This window comes from Salvelinus sp. IW2-2015, unplaced genomic scaffold (assembly GCF_002910315.2).
Source record: "Salvelinus sp. IW2-2015 unplaced genomic scaffold, ASM291031v2 Un_scaffold1958, whole genome shotgun sequence".
NCBI lineage: Eukaryota > Metazoa > Chordata > Actinopteri > Salmoniformes > Salmonidae > Salvelinus > Salvelinus sp. IW2-2015.
Window position 1 is genome coordinate 12,039 of NW_019943311.1, and position 17,500 is coordinate 29,538.

At 39.5% G+C, this 17,500-nt stretch overlaps 1 long non-coding RNA gene across 1 annotated transcript in view; it reads right to left on the reverse strand.

The window, feature by feature from the left end:
- Nucleotides 1–3,961: 3,961 nt before the first annotated feature.
- LOC112072551 (uncharacterized) overlaps nt 3,962–17,500 on the reverse strand; it is a 16,972-nt gene continuing 3,433 nt past the window's right edge. Inside the window, exon 3 of the long non-coding RNA XR_002894340.2 lies at nt 3,962–4,442. This is a non-coding gene — a long non-coding RNA (uncharacterized lncRNA). The remainder of the gene's footprint in view (nt 4,443–17,500) is intronic.

Below are 17,500 nucleotides of genomic sequence, written 5' to 3' on the forward strand. Positions count from 1 at the left end.
AGGAGAGAGTGAGAGGAGAGAGTGAGAGAAGAGAGTGTATTCTATTCAAACAGCAGGGTTTCAACTCCACTAACAAACCCAATAAACAGACTATACATCACCTCACAATACTCCCACTGCCTGTGGCACAGATCCTCTCCATACGCACACTGACGCTCACAATACGTCTTTACACAGAGCTAATTAGGAGGAGGTGCCCCTCTCTATTCTCCACCTCTGTCTGAATACCAGGGCAGGGGAGAGGAGAGGAGGAGAGGAGAGGAGGAGAGGAAAGGAGGAGAGGAGAGGGATGAGTGCTTAGTAACTGTTCACTCAAAGGACTGGAAGGCTTGTGTCTTTTAATTTTGCGGAACGTAAAGCGGGATAGTTAATCGTGTCAAGTGGGGAGCAATATTAGTGTGACACAGCTCAGAGTAGCATGGATGCAGCTGAGGAGGGCAGCAGGAGTGATTTGAGTGCGGCACCATTCTGGGTAGTGTAACAGGCAGTGAGAGAAAGGAGAGGGAGAAAAATGTGTGTGTCAGGGCTCTGGGTGTCGATGCCACTGCAACGAACAGTAAGACAAGACCACAGTAACCATTTTTGCCATCTGTGTAACGGCTCACCTCAAACAATGAAACCAGTTGTAGAATATGTGTGGACTGCATGAATATGTCAACAATATTAGGTAGCTTTTAAAAGCCTAAAACATTTTAAGGTGATATCCTCTAATAACTAACTATTTTGTTACAAATGGTGACTAAACATTTTAAATGTGCTCTAATATGAGAGTGAACACGTAGCGGCAACAACATTCTGAAGACTTCCTGAAATGCTCTCTCCCTCGCTCTCATATCTTTATTGTTATCATAGAGCCTGGCGTTAGAATACTTGCATATATCAAAGATGGTATTTGGTATTCTGTGTGTATAGCTGAATACTAAAATGTCCCCTTTCCCTTTCACACCCATGCCCCCATTATTAGGACCGGAATCACACTGAGAGTCCGCCTGCAAGACATTCCTCTAAAGTTGTCATGTCTTCCACCCACCCACACACACACACACACACACACTGACCCCCATTCTCTCCTTGTTTAAATGTGCTGTCTTTTGTGTTTTCTCCCAAAGCATTCTGGGTGTAACACAGCCAAGCTCAAGGCTATGGGTCCGAGTTTGTCTGCAGGGGGTGCAGAGTGGGGGTGGAAATATAACAGCTATCAACACAACGTAATACAACACAACAGTAACTAACCATCTCTCTGGAGCATCATAACATCCTGAATGTAATAATATGTGACCGGCTATATCACTATCTGAACAATTAAAAAATGTGTCTAAACAAATCCTGAAATATATGTTACATTACAAAATGCATTACATACCAATATTTAAAAACAGAGACGCAGTACTGTGCAGCTAAAATCAAGACTTTAAAAAGTGTTTTTGTTCTTCTGAGAGTGTAAGTTCAAGTTGAAATGAGGAATGATTTGTCTCCCCATCGAACCCAGTGGCCCCAAGTGAGGCTGCAGTGTGTTCTGGGAGAATGGCAGGTGTCTCCATGTCAGACTGCCTCCCAGACAGCTCATTAATTTGCACAACTTTTATACATGAATGTTTTTCTCTGCGTGTTTGTATGCATGTGTGTGTATATATTAGCGATGGGACTTGACCCTAGCGAGCTGAACTACTTTTTTGCGTCTTGCTGGGCGTGGGAAAAAGACGAGACCTCTTTTCACAGCTGCTCTGGTGGATGGGTCATACCAATGGGGCCCCTACCACTACCCCCCTGTACCCCCCCCCCCCTGTCCCCCCGTCTGTCTTCCTCTCCCGTCCCTACTCATTCAGTCTGCAGCTCGCTGCCTTTCAAAAGCTGCCACAAATCCCCCTCCCTCCACTCCTCCTCCACCCCTCCCACCCACACACACTCACTCTCATTATTCCAGTCCTAGTTTGCATAGAAGATCCAAAGAGATCTCTCTTTCCTCTCTCTCTCTCTTCGCCTCCCCTCCCCCAACTCACCTCACATGTGCAAATTTGACTTGCAGGCCTTGTATCGCTCCCTAGAATATTGTTTCTCTGTCATTTCACTCCACACAAACTTGTTGTGAGACAATTTGTTCATTTTCATAATATATTTTTTGTTGAAATGAGGAAAAACAGAAAAATTGACTAAAGTGTGTGTAATGTGTTTCTGATGTATTAATGCACTCTACTACATTAGTTCTCCTGTCATGACACAACACACACACACACACACCACACACAACACACACACACACACACACACACACACACACACACACACACACACACACACACACACACACACACACACACACACACACACACACACACACACACTGCATTAATTTGCAGAGATTTATCTCAAATGAGACTGTATAATGCTCAGGGCATAATTTACATCCACTTTTGAGAGCAGTGCACAGAGAAGTCTTTGCATACGGTAATATAAAAGCTTGGGAAAGTCTAGACAAGTCAAAGACCCTCTCAACAAATTTCACTGAGCTAGCCTCCAACTGAACGACCCAAGGTTGGAAGACATGATGATTTGACCTTGCTTTGGACCTGGCCTTCTTGTTTAGGTACTGTTTGTAATTTCTTAAAGTACATCTTTAAATATTCAATGTATGTTAAGGTAGGTCTTAAAAATGTTCTTTACTCTAACATAAGCATCAACAAAAATACTGCCATATTTCTAAAAATGACACCTAAGAATTAAAAGTGTCCTAGAAAATATGACTATTCCTTAAGAAAAAGATAACAAAATATTAACAGATCYGGGTTACATGAATAGAAAGCGGAACAGAGAAAGAATGAGAAAAAGAGGGGGAAAATATGGGGGCGGGGGCTTGCCTAGGAATTAGGGGTGAAACAGACAGAGCCACCAGAACAGCCTTTCCACATGAGCAGTCCCAAACCCAGGACGAGCCCCTGTCCCCTTTGCTCACTTAAAGAGATAAGGCACCGCAGCAAAGGCTCTCAAATATGGATTAGACACCCAGCTCCCCTGCACCTTAGCTATAGCAAGCCACTTGATCAGAGTATTTTAAAGGATACAAATAAGTGTGTGTCTCTGAGTAAAATAGAGAGAGAACAAGAGAAGGGGGGGTGTAGAATGTGAAAAATGCAAACATTTCAGAGGATAAAGGAATAAACTAAATTATATTTGGAGTTGGTATTCAGTTTGTTCAAAATAATATTTAGGAAGTGTGTGGTTTGAGGAACAGTAACGTTGAACCGACCTTGCAGCCTTACCCTAACTCAAATATTAGACAGCAAAATAATAGTACATTTGGCTTGGACTGCAAATACTGTATAGGCCTATATTCATTACTAAAAGTATATTTATTTTTACAATCTAAATACATTTCCTCATGACCTGAGGCTGTGAACATTTTGAAATGAAATATTTTACAATTAAAAAATTAACTATGTAAATGTCTTTCAAATTGTTTTAATTATTAGATATGGTATTTGGAAAACTACCATGCTGTCTAAGTGGTATGAAGTATCTATCCATGGCCTCTGTCCTCAACACACACACCATACACACACTCTAGTCCACATACACAGACCCTTACTAGATCCCCACAAACACTCCCCCATCCACACACACAGCTTTGGGTTCTTACATACAGATCTGCTTTGATCACTGTTTTCGCAGATCATTTTCCTGCATAGCAGGAAATGCTAATTGTGGTGTATTCAAGATTTAAAATGGCTTCTAAAGTTTCCAATTTCCACTTTGCCCTGTTGGAAAATGTATCAATCCCTAGAAAAATGTCAATTAATTATAATCCACATAATAATTCACATTTCCTGTTGCTGCAGGTTTATGTGCCTGCTGTGAGAAMCAGGGTGAAATTAAGATATGTAGCACCTTCCCAAAACCCAAGATGACCTATCAACTGAGACAAAATGACCGCCACTAGTAAAACAAGCACATCTCAATAATGGACTAACTTCCACTCCCTTTCTCTCATTTATTTACGCACAATAGAAAACTATTCTGTACCACAACACAACACTGGGGATGACTGCATCAGCTAGTAGCTACACCACGGTACCTAATATACAAGCAAGAGCATCATATGCATACYTCTCAGACTTCTCAATTGAAGTATATACGGTTTGAGGACCAACGTTTTAATTCCTCGTTTTAACTACTGCCGTACTCTTAGGGCCAACTTGTTAAGTATTTGCACCTGTGAAGAACAAAAGGTAAACTGAATATTAAGTGAAAGGACATGTGGAATATGATATATTTTATGTTTTTATCTGTAGTATTGTTACCTGTAAATTGGTGGTTGATCCTTGTAGGTTTGACCTGGGCCCTCCTCCTCCCAGTCCCTGGTATCTGAGACCTCAAGGTAACATGAGACGCCATCTTGTTTTCTGACAGGTGCACCTTCCAGTATGTACAATCACTTTTTCTTCTTCCTGAAATAAAAAATAATTGAGAGACATGATGGGTTACAATGCTGTTGATCAAAATATCAACCATTATTAACCGTTATTAACCGTTATCAACTGTTATCAACCGTTATCAACCGTTATTAACCGCTATCAACCGTTATKTACCGTTATTAACCGTTATCAACCGTTATCAACCGTTATTAACCGTTATTAGCCGTTAACAACCGTTATTAACCGTTATCAACCGTTATCTACCGTTATTAACCGTTATAAACCGTTATCAACCGTTATTAACCGTTATCAACCGTTATCAACCGTTATTAACCGTTATCAACTGTTATTAACCGTATAAAGGATATCGGAGAACACAAATTAGGATATAGCAAGCCATACCTAAGCCTGAATTTAAAAAAAGACAAATGGCGTTAATTATTTTGAGTATATTAACCTTAAAAATCATACAATTATAGCATGAATTATATCAACTAAAAACACGTGTCATAGATAAATTCTGAAGTTTTGCTTGTGTCTCTGTGTTCCGTTGCTCTACTGCTACTTTTCTAGTAGTCAACTAGAGATTGAGGAAGAGTCTGTGTAGATRATTTCAAATCATCCAAACATCAGCCAAGAAGACTCCTACTCTTCTTCCTACATTSTCATTCCAATTCAAGGCCAAACTTTCAACAACRCAGAAGTATACATCAAAGATTGAGCTATGTGTCACTCATCCTCCAAATAGAATGTGGGTTATGACACGTCACTCACAGCCAAAGATAGATCCTTATTTATGATCATTCTAAGAATAGTATAAATAGAACAGAAACTATTCTGTGCTGTGTTACGTTGTTCAATTCTAGAACAATCTCCTCAGAATGACTATTCAAACTCACTTTGAACTTGGTCTGAAATACTGTACTGTACGCATAATGAACAACCAATGTCTACTTCAGGAACTTCAACAGAATAAACATTATTATGCCTAAAATACACACCTCCAGCAGTTAACTGTCACCAGTTACATGCATTCATTATCAGTAAATATTGATGGAATCATGAGGAAAACATTATAGGCTACATAACATGTTGAGAACCTGTCACTGACCAGCTATATGAATTAGTTTCATTACTTCTCCACACAAGGGCAACACAACATGTGATACTGAGATCAAAATAGTATTTTGGAATAGGGAAGATTGATCTATTTCTTTCTTACAGTAAAAAGTACATACACCCTGTTCTTCTGACATGGCGAGAGGGATTTACATACATTCTGCGTATTCAGTAAAAGAAATTACAGGAGCTATGCAGCTATGCCAACGTCTAACATCACACCTGTTTTGTGTGCATTCAAATGAACACTCCTTCTCACGCTACATAGAGGCCTGTGTCTCTSCTAACAATATGTAGGTGGCTGTAGCCAACAACATGAATCTGCTATCACTCAGTTCTTGACAGGTACAACCTAAAGTTTTAAGATGGCAGAACGACTGTTGTTACTGCTAATACCAAATCAAATCGTATTAGTCACATGCGCCAAATACAACAACCTTACAGTGAATTATTTACTTACYAGCCCCTAACCAACAATGCGGTTTAAAATTTAAAATTAAATAAAAAAMAATAATATAAAAAAATATATATATAATACGGATAAGAATAAGAAATAAAAGTAACAAGTAATTAAAGAGCAGCAGTAAAATAACAATAGCGAGACTATATACAGGGTACAGGGGGGTACCGGTACAGAGTGACTGTGCGGTGGAACCGGTTAGTTGAGGTAATATGTACATGTGGATAGAGTTATTAAAGTGACTATGCATAGATGATAACAACAGAGAGTAGCAGCGGGGTAAAAGGGGGGGGGGGGGCAATGCAAATAGTCTGGGTAGCCATTTGATTAGGTGTTCAGTAGTCTTATGGCTTGGGGGTAGAAGCTGTTTAGAAGCCTCTTGGACCTAGACTTGGCGCTCCGGTACCGCTTGCCGTGCAATAGCAGAGAGAACAGTCTATGACTAGGGTGGCTGGAGTCTTTGACCATTTTTAGGGCCTTCCTCTGACACCGCCTGGTATAGAGGTCCTGGATGGGGCGCAGGGGACGCAACTTTGGTTTTAGAAGTGGGTGGTACATAATATTATTATTATTATTACATTTTTTCAGTCTGATAAACACTCCAAACAGCCTACCCGACCACTCGGAGGCGTCCGCATGGTCCTAAAGCACACCGCTGCCTCATTTTGTATCACATTCCAATGATAAAACCGGGGGTGACATAAATGCAATTTCAGAATGTGGGGAATGTCCCCCCCGTCCTCAACGAAAGTTGCGCCACTGGCTAATACACAAAATCCAATTGTAATAGTCTATGATTGTCATCAAAACGATTAGGTAGCCTAGGCAGTATGCTATGCAACTTGTGTTTTCTTTTCATTATGTTTTTGCCCCAAAATACAGGTAGGCTATAGTYGGAAGGTGAATATATTGGTTTGACTATCAGGAGTATTTTAAATATACAGTATTGAAACCCACCACTAAGGAAAGCTATACATTTCACAGAGATGTCTGATATGCAACAATCTCTCACAATCTCACATCAGAATTAGAAGTTCATCCATGTTTCAGAAATGTCACATTTTTAAGTTGTTCCAAACATCAAATTTCGAAGTGTTTGGTTACTGCTTTGTATTGTTCCAAGGTTAAGTTTAGGCATGAACTCATAATGGTTAATGTAAGGGTTAAGGTTAATGATAGGTTTAAAAGGGAAATATCAAAAACAACTTTCTATTGTTGGATTCAAACATGGACCCTTCAGATGATTAAGAAACATGGATGAARGTCTAATTCTGACATGAGACGGTGAGAGTTTGTTGCATATCAGACATCTCTGTGAAATGTATAGCTTTACTTAGTGGTGGGTTTCAATTTATGTATAGCCTACTTGAAAGTAACAGTGCTCACTGTTGCTCCTAGTGGCCGGTTTCCACTTCACCTCCCGACGTCCTGAGACATGGATGGACGTCGAATACTGACTTGTATCATGGGTGACCTGCCTGCTGATATCGCTGCTTCAAGAACCAAGTGACACCTCAGAACTGACCAATCGGACGAAATGTATTTTTTTTTACCCTTTCTTCTGTTTTTCCAGATCGAATAGCAATAACACTATCAGAACAACTGTCTTGCATTTCTATATTCCTCATTTGCCTTTCCGGTTATAAAGTACAGCAGCTTAACTCTATAACTATTTAGAAATGTGCATTAGGTCCAAGCATCAAGATGCTCGACTGTTCGCATCCATTGACAGCGCAGCCAGCGTATTCTCAGCTCCTATTCAAGATAGGCTACACATCAGGTTAAACTGATTCATTTTTAGACTTATAATTTCACACCTGAATACACTAAATCCAAAGCTATCTACCGTTTCTCAGCAGGCAGGAGTCTACTTGAATCCCCACGTCGGCATTTTGGGTGTTCTGAACTGGCACAGACATGTGCAGCATCCAGCGCCCCCCTACCTTCTCCCTGCCCAGACCATAGCCACCTCGCCGCAGGCCCGGCTTCTGAAGTCCTTGGAATTAGTTTATACTTTCGGTTCTCTAGCTTTATGAAATTATAACTCATACAGCTAGATAACCAAAGACACAAACGAACCCGTCGTCTCTTAAAGGGGCCGCTGCGTATCCGCTGTTTGTGGTCACATGGAGCAGAAACAGTCGTTGGAGCGAGACGCTCGAGAGGCTCTCCCGCACTGCCAACACACCGTATAGCTCCGTAGACAACGATGCTGTTTTCCCAGCATATGTATGCATGCCATGTATATATAAAATATATATATATATATATATATATATATATATATATATATATATATATATATATATATATATATATTTGTGTAGATAGGGCTATGTAAGGGAATGCTGTCTACGTAGCTGACCACACCACACACACAGCCTGTTATCTATCAAGTTCAACGATTTCCGTCTTAAATCTGAAAATATCACACCCATCTTTCAAACCTTAAAATATAATATTAAAAGGCTATCATTTAGAGCAGCCTATAGGCGTAGGTTACATTCAGATAGGGTATTATTCAAGTAAATCACATAGACCTAACGCAAACTATAAGAAGGCAATGCATGCGCTGGGTAGCAAATAGGCTATTGCAACAAAACTGCCTAACTGCCTTAATTAAATTCTCAGCAACTAACATGTTGTTATTGCTAATATTGACAAGAAAAAAGAGAAAATGCTGAGGGTACACGAAAAGCAAAGTACCTAAAGCCATCACTAGGCAACATGAACTTCTTAAGGCTATCTCCTACTCATCCTCAAAATACAATTTCACACAGACTGATACAGTTCAGAATATTATCTTTATAACCCATGACAATACAATGAATACAAATTATGCACATCTTAAAATAAGACATCTTACTCACAGATGTACAGTTCGTAGTATCGTTCCTCATTTTTGTATTCCAATTTCTAAAATGTGTTTTTAGTAAGAATATGTAGATAGCCTGTAAGGCAAATGAAGGTTCAGTGTCAAGTTGAAGAAAGCAGACTATAGAGAATATACCAGCAGATGTCCATAGGCTACAGAACGTGTCTCCACCCTGACACACAGGCAGCAACTGACGAGCATGAGATAGTTCACAATATGCTTAGCGGTAACTCCCCCGCGCGCCCGCCTACTAATCCCAAACCGCCCTGACCACCCGACACACAACACACACACACACACAACACACACACACACACACACACACACACACACACACACACACACACACACACACACACACACACACACACCACACACACACACACACACACACACACACACACACACACACACACACACACACACACACACACACGTAAAATGTAAATATTCATGGTGCATTTCACTATGTAAATGCATTATTGTGGTGTAGTCCTAACTGGAAGAGTCCATTATATTCTCCACAAGCGTATATAAAATGGAGACACCAAACATACTCTCAGAATAGACAAGTCAACCAGAAACGTAAGGCTTATACAACCCTAACCTTTGCAGCAAGAACATAGTTGGATGTCATTTGGGAATATTGAGCATTATCTTGAGAATCCCGTGCAACACTGCTAGTTTGTCAGAATTAAGGTTTACACATTTACAGCAATGCTGTGGTTAACATAAATAGGCCTATACATAAGCCTGTAAAACGCTCAGTGGTCTATCAGGGAAATATGCACTGAAATAGCTACATATATTCACCAGGCCTAGAGGATTTGTCAAAATCCCAAACACAGAATTGAAGGAGCTAGTGATGTTGATTTCATAATACATGACCTCATAATGTGTAATTTCGTGAAGTAGTTTAGGGAACGCCGATACCACCCACCGTTACAACAGCGGGCCTGTTTGAGAAAGGGCCTCTATAGGTCCACTCAGCATTTATTTTTACCTGGCAAAAATACAAATGTCTTTCTTAGATTATATATTGTCTAATCACTTATATTTGGCTGCATGTTGTCTCTGTTTACTCAAGTCTTTTTTCAATTTATGCACCACATACATTTTTAAATAGTCATCACAATTTGGTCAAAGATAAAATGTTTTACAATATGAAAGGCATGAAAATAGTCAGGGGAGTCAAGTGGAAAATATTATAAAAAATATGYTTAATTACAACTGTGAAAATTCCTAAATTACACCGTCCAAAATATAGKAAAAACATGCTCACGAATCAAGGGCTACACTTAACCAAAATTCATGTTATTTTTGAACATTTCAATTAAAAGTTTTTAATGAGGTATCTACGAATTATAATAGGAAAGAATAAGACAACTTTTGTGCTTTTGCTTAAGCTTCATATTGCCTTTGAATATACCTATTTCTGCTATATTGTTCTATACTCCTTACGCCATAACGACTTTTTCAAAGTATTACGATTGCTGTAAAAAACAAACCAGTATTTTTAGGCATAGGCTACTTATAGGGCTGAAGATCATCTCTTTCCGCATGCATATTCTAAACTTGTGCTTCAAGGATTTTATCCAATTAGCCTACTTCCAAATATTCATTTCTGAGCTTCTCATCATCTGAGAGGTTCTGCTAACAAGCTCTTGCTAATTAATGCCTCATGATGAGCGGTGAATTGGGTCAACTAGCTGGCCTACATTGGGTCAACTAGCTGGCCTACATTGGGTCAACTAGCTGGCCTACATTGGGTCAACTAGGTGGCCTACATTGGGTCAACTAGCTGGCCTACATTGGGTCAACTAGCTGGCCTACATTGGGTCAACTAGCTTGGCCTACATTGGGTCAACTAGCTGGCTGGCCTACATTGGGTCAACTAGCTGGCTGGCCTACTTTGGGTCAACTAGCTGGCTGGCCTACTTTGGGTCAACTAGCTGGCCTACATTGYGTCAACTAGCTGGCTGGCCTACATTCTCTCTTACCTCTTGATCTCAGCAGCTATTTTAATAATGTTCATCACTGCTGCTTCCTCAGTTTTCTTACTGTACTAATGTGATTTGGTATTTTCGTCCACATTATTTTCCCTCTAGTATCCTCTATTTCAAAGCCAACAACAGTTTGAGATTTTACACCATGATGAGGTGTTATAGGAAGATCTGAATTTAGTCAAATATTCACTCTACATCAAAGATGACCAGAGCATCTTCTCTCTCCCTCTACACACTCTCACAACCACAGCCAAACACACTGTAAAAACACACATTTACCCAAAAGGGAAATTATACCAGCACATAAATAAGTATTGTTCCTTCGTGTGAAAGCACCAGGAGGTCTTAACTGTAAAGCTTTGCTAAAGCAATGACTTGGAAATGGGCTCCAACTCCCTCGTTAAAGCAGAGGAATTCAACTCATTCTCCGCCTACATTCTAAGTCTCTGTCCACGGTGCTGAAATGGTCTGGCCGCTTCTACACATTTCAGCTGTAATCTACTTCTGATAGTGTACTCAGTCCGGATGTACCACGTTATCAAGTATGTTAGGATGGATAGCTTTAGCCAAGAGATAGATGAGATTGCAGGATAATGAACAACCTACATCTATTGATAAAGAGATCTGTCCGATCTACTGGAAACGAGCCAGTATAGCATCTCACTGTACTCATAAAGTTTGAAAGGCTTTTACCATCTAGAATGCGCGCGCGCGTGTTTGTGTGTGTGCGCGCGCGCACGTGAGTGTGTATGTGTGAGTGCTATATGATGCATGCTAGACTACCAATAAAGATAGAAGAGGGAGATTTAAACAGAACGAAATATACCTGCTTGCATCAGATATCATATCTGATTATAGCACATGAGCCACATCGTTATCACGAAGGTACACCTTGGGAGACATTGATATAGAGTTCACGTAGGCCTATAGGGTCAGAATAATTACAGTGAAACGGGACCGCATCCCAAGGGATTATAATACTGTCATGTTATGGCTACTCGAGGCCTAGCCTGGATTTTATAACATGAGAAAGGTCCTTTGTCAAGGTTTAGCATAGGCTATGCGTCGCTCCTTACAGCATTCCGCGTAGTGAACTGAACAACAATCACGTAAAACCCTTTGTAATAAAAAAACGGATATGGTTACTAAAATTCAGGGAAGACAAAGTACTTGTAACCGTGTGAGGACACAAGCAAACCAGAGTATTTATTAGCCTATCACAAGACATGCCGTGATGTGAGCCTATCAGTATGCAGCATTTTGATGAATTGAGATCATCTTATTGAATTTTGATTGGACGAGCAAACCTTTAGCCCACTGAGCACGCGCTTGACTGTAAGGCATGCGTGTGCAGCCTCTTAGCATAAACATCAGTAGAAAACGAGAGCTCAAATAATCACCAGTTAGTCCTATAAAATGACTTAAACACAAATAATGGTGTTCTTAAACCAAAATAGACCTACACTTGACCTAAATACAATGTATTATATTATATGTGGGAAACGCATTAATTTATTCCTTAAGTGATGTCATCCAAGTTCAGTCCCCATATTGCAAAATTGCACAAAATATTTAAATGAAAAATTGTATTCAATTTTTTCATAAAGAATTTGACATTCGCATAGCAGCTGGCCATTCAGTACAAAGGCTAAGGCCAGTACCGCCCGCACCTGTTGCCGCTAAAATGCATAACTGGAAATAGCATTTAACAGAAAAATTATGTTATATCAAATTCATTCAATTCATCCCATGCCACATGATAAACTAAATGCATTACATTCATCTGCACATCCGCGTAAATCTGTACGACTTGCCCTGCAGATGCCCCACAGGATAATAATGGGATAGCACAATACATTTAGTGATTAGCCTATCAGGCAACTACATTACCACTTCCATAAAGTAACGACATCATTTCACGTGAAGAAATTGCAATGACTGTAACCTCAAACAAATTAGGGTTAGAAAAGAATGTCGGCCTATAAATCAGTCTATACTCAAATCAGCCTTGGTGTGCATTATATAGTCCCTTTCACAATCCCTGCCATGCAGACCCCTGGAAGATTTCCCAACAAACAAGTGACAGAGAAAAATGTGCCCCAAAGAAAGAAGTCAACATCAAGTTCAACAGGGAGCTGGAAATCATTATCATAACAATACCGTCTGGGAGCCCCGAGGTCCCCCGAAAAAGAGAGTCTCGTCAGCACGTCACTCCGTAGGCCCCGAAACATTTTCCCAGGCTCTGAACAATCCCTAAACAATCTCTGAACATTCRCCTAACGGCTGGGGGGCCTCTATATACCTACCTCTATATATAGGCTATGATACTTTGGAAGAGTTATTAAGTTACATTTAGTTTAGAGAATAAGTCGTAGGCCAAAAATTATAATGATGACTAAAATAATAATAATAATCATAATCATAATAATTTGTATTACAAATKAAAAATTGAAAAATGGAAAGATAAAATAACTACCCAAAACGAACWAAATTATGCCAGATGAAATGCAAGTCGAAATATCCTCAATCATCAGGTGAACGAAACTCTTAACATCTAACAGTATCACCACCAGCAAAGTTCATACTTACAACAGGGCCTCTTTATAATCCAAAATAGTACCAGATATCCTTTTTGATTAATGTTAAAGATATTTCAAAAGTTTATATTGCTCATCAAATTAATCAATGAAGTTTAACCTACTYAAATGTTCCCAAAAAAGATGACTTGTGCTTGAATGGCAAGAGAGATAAATAAGGTTATTGTACTAAACGGAGTCACGCGCAGTATTCTCCCCAGCCTAGACCACGAGAGAGAGAGCGATTGGAATCTGTTGTTTCTCCCCTCCACTCACGCGGCATCGGCGAACGTGGCCAGAAACCCAAACGCTGCAGCTTCACTGTTTGGTCCTTTCATAACAGACGGCTTTTGTTCCTACTCTGCGTGATCGCCTATTCTCTGCGCCTCTCAAAATGTACGTCCCCTATCGTTTTTGTTCCAGACACAACCGAGTGAGATAGAGAGAGAGAGAGAGAGAGAGAGATAGAGCAAGGGGTGCATGAGAAAGACAGCGAGAAAGAGAGAGAGGGCAGCAAGCTATAGAGGGAGAGGGGATGGATGGATGGATGGATGGATGGATGGAAAGGTGGGGGAGGAGGAGGGAGGCGACATATCAAATGTGTCAAAAGATGTTTGCAGAAATATGGAACAATACAAAGGCTGTTGGTCTGAAATGAATATCAGCATAACCACATGCCAGACCTATAACCACCTATGCCATAACCTACCTTGCATTCACTAGAAACCAGTTCCAATATTGTATTATCTTGCTTTCCTTAGCTTCAAAATTATGTAGGACCATGAAGACGGGGAAAAACAATGCCGAGGCTATTGTTTATCGCGACGTTATCCTCCTGGCAAACAGCCAGACTTTGGCAACGAGACAGAAACAGCGCCACAGCGACGGTGCTGATGCTCAAGTTTAATGTTAGCGCGTTAATTACTCCTCAATGACGCATCTGCCTCTCTGCCTTCTGTCGCGCAGTGAGGTAATAGGTGCAGTGCTTGTCGCGGGAGATACGAAAATAAAAATGCTAACGACGGTACGCGCATGGTCAGGCGATGCTATCCGAAGAGGTTACCGTARATGGTATATAGGTATACGATTAATTCGGCCTGACTTTATGGAAAAGCAATGCTCAGGGCATATACTGCTTGCTACATACTCGGCTAGTAGRCTACCTAAGCCTACTGCCCCAGACTATTAAGAGGTGATAGGCTATTTAAGAAATGTAATTGTTGGATGAAAGCAATAATCACGATGGAGCCACACACGCACGCGCACACACACACGCACACTTTTGCCCATAAATAATCATTGTTTATTTAGGTCTAAATGTCACTCCTGTTAAACAAAGAAAAATATACATTGAATCTTTATTTGAGCGATTTTTTAAACAGTTTTGTCAGTTGGAATTACTGTTACCCTATCGACGCCAGATGTAGGAAACTTTAAGGAACCAAATGATTTCTTTACAAACGAGAATGAAGCAGCCCATAATCTTTATCATTCAAGTTATTTTGTATCAAGCCAAATAAACTCAAATGCATCGTGGGCCTGGGACTATATTGTTTCTCTACTAATCTTCAGTAGGTCTAAAGCCCATGGGCCTGCAGTAACATACACACTAAAAACAGATGGTTCTATATAGTGTCAAAGAAGGGTTAGTCGGCTTGTAACCATAGCGCAACGCTTTTTGGTGCTATATGGAACCTTTTTTTGAAGGTTATATAAAGAACCATAATCATTAGGTTCTAAATGGAACCTGTATAGTGCTATAAAGAACCCTTTCCTAAGGTCCTACAAAGAACCATTTAAAAYGTTTCTATATAGCACTAAAACAGGGTTCCGCTATGGTTACAACTCTTTTGGGGGATATAAAACCCTTTTATTGTAAAAAATAAATAATTATAGAACCTTTATGGAGGATGGTTCTCTAAACACTAATGACACTCACTCACCGTTGCACAAAAAGAGCTGTGAGCAAACCACACCCCAAATTATTCTAATGAGGCGCCGACCCTAGATTTGAATTATCACTAAGGAGGAAAGAACCCTTTTTGAATTATCACTAAGGAGGAAAGAACCCTTTTTGAATTATCACTAAGGAGGAAAGAACCCTTTTTGAACCACAAAAAACACTGAAAGACTCAAATATTTATTATTTGGGTTAGTATGGTTCCACATAGAACCATCACCTTAATCAAAGAACCATTGAGGAACCTTCATTTTTAGTCTGTATACTAATATAGTAACTTTGAATAATAAGGAATAATACTAACAGGGCTAACAGGGCTAACCGTCTAAACAGCAAACAAACTACTGAATTATTATATTTAAACAAAAAGGCTTTGTGAACGTTTCTACGTTATGAACGTATCTAACGTTATGGATTGTATGCTAAGAATGTAGGCTATCTGACCCTGACCCAAATAAAATGATATAGAACATACAGTATATCTCTCGGAATTAATATTGTCAAAACGTTGGGAGGAAAATCCCCCCCATCCTACAGWACACGAATGATAGAAACAGCGACGCTCTTTGGTGACAGGGGACATGGACATTGTCTTCAGTGGATTGGACTGCAGTGTAGACTGCAGTGTTAATGTCCTTTTACAGTTAAATATAGGTTGTCAGTTGTTGACGACACGAAAAAACACGATTCACAGACAATTAGAGGGAGAGATAGCTATGTGAATATGTGTTTTAGGTGAACCTTTGTTTAGGCCTATCCCTGTKAATTAGCCTGAAGTAGGCTACAGACTGTATCATAAATTAAAATGCTTTATTTGCGTATTTGCCTTCTCATTTGGAAAACGAATGATARGCTTATACAGATTGTAAAATGTTCAGGTAACATTTCAAACACACACCTTCAAAAACTGTGTGGACATCTCATGCAGTCATAGAAAGCTAATGGAGGGACACAATTTACCAATTAGATTAAACTTTTCACTACATTATTCAGTGATTCATTCGGAGTCTTTAATTAACATATTTGMATTTGTAATTAAGAAACGATAAAGGCAAAATGTTACCTAATGTATAGGCTAAGTCATTCACATTTTGAGAAGGTTATTTTACGCTAGCCTACGCCTAAATACGTGTCGATATTTTTATTTTTGGTTTGACCTGCAGTCTAAACGTCATCGTACTGATATTTCGAGGCCAGAATCAAACTTTGATGTTCGATTGTATTGGTTGAAGTTCATTTMAAGTGTTAGATTAATTCAGCACAAATTGAATTGATCCTAAAGAAAACTYACATATTTACTGAAATGCACCAACCAACTTGCGCAGCTCATGCTGTAATTACGTGACAAAATAACGATACATCTATATGGTCAAAAGGAGCAKTGCAACTTTTTTAATTTCCTTTTATTTCAATATGGCCTATAAATAATTTGACCGCATGAATAAGGACGATGATTTGGTAACCTACATAATTTATAACAATAGGTACTTGCTTAGTTTGAAACTTGCATCAAACGCTTAATTTTACATTTCAGATGGGYTGCTCTTTATTTATTGAGCAATATGCCTATTTGCTATAACTCACAAATAAACTAACCAGTAATTACTTAGTAATTTCTTACGTAATAACAGTTTTATCAATGCATATAAACCATCCTGATAAAATTGAGAGAATACATGTTTTTTTTACGTACGTTTACCGTCTTAAAGCGTCAAGTACAGTACAAGGCCGTAAATAGCTTCAACCAAGGGASTTTACAATACAACCCTCTAGATAAAACATACGTCAACAAATATGTAGACAAGCCTATTTTAAAGTGTATTTAAATGTACATGCATTTTGAATACAGTTTGATAAGTGATTTGATGTTACAGTATCATTTTACAGAATGCTGAGCTCTATTAGCCTCTACGCGTGAGTAAAAGTCCTGTTAGAATGAAGATGCCTTCTCAAAAAAAATAAGCTACTGTTGGACTCACCACTGCTATGAGATTTACGTGTCTCATAACCCAATCCCGAACGCATAGCTTAGGATAGCTTATGACCGCAACACTCATAATACTCCAGACGCATTCCTTCATACCACCACTTGGTT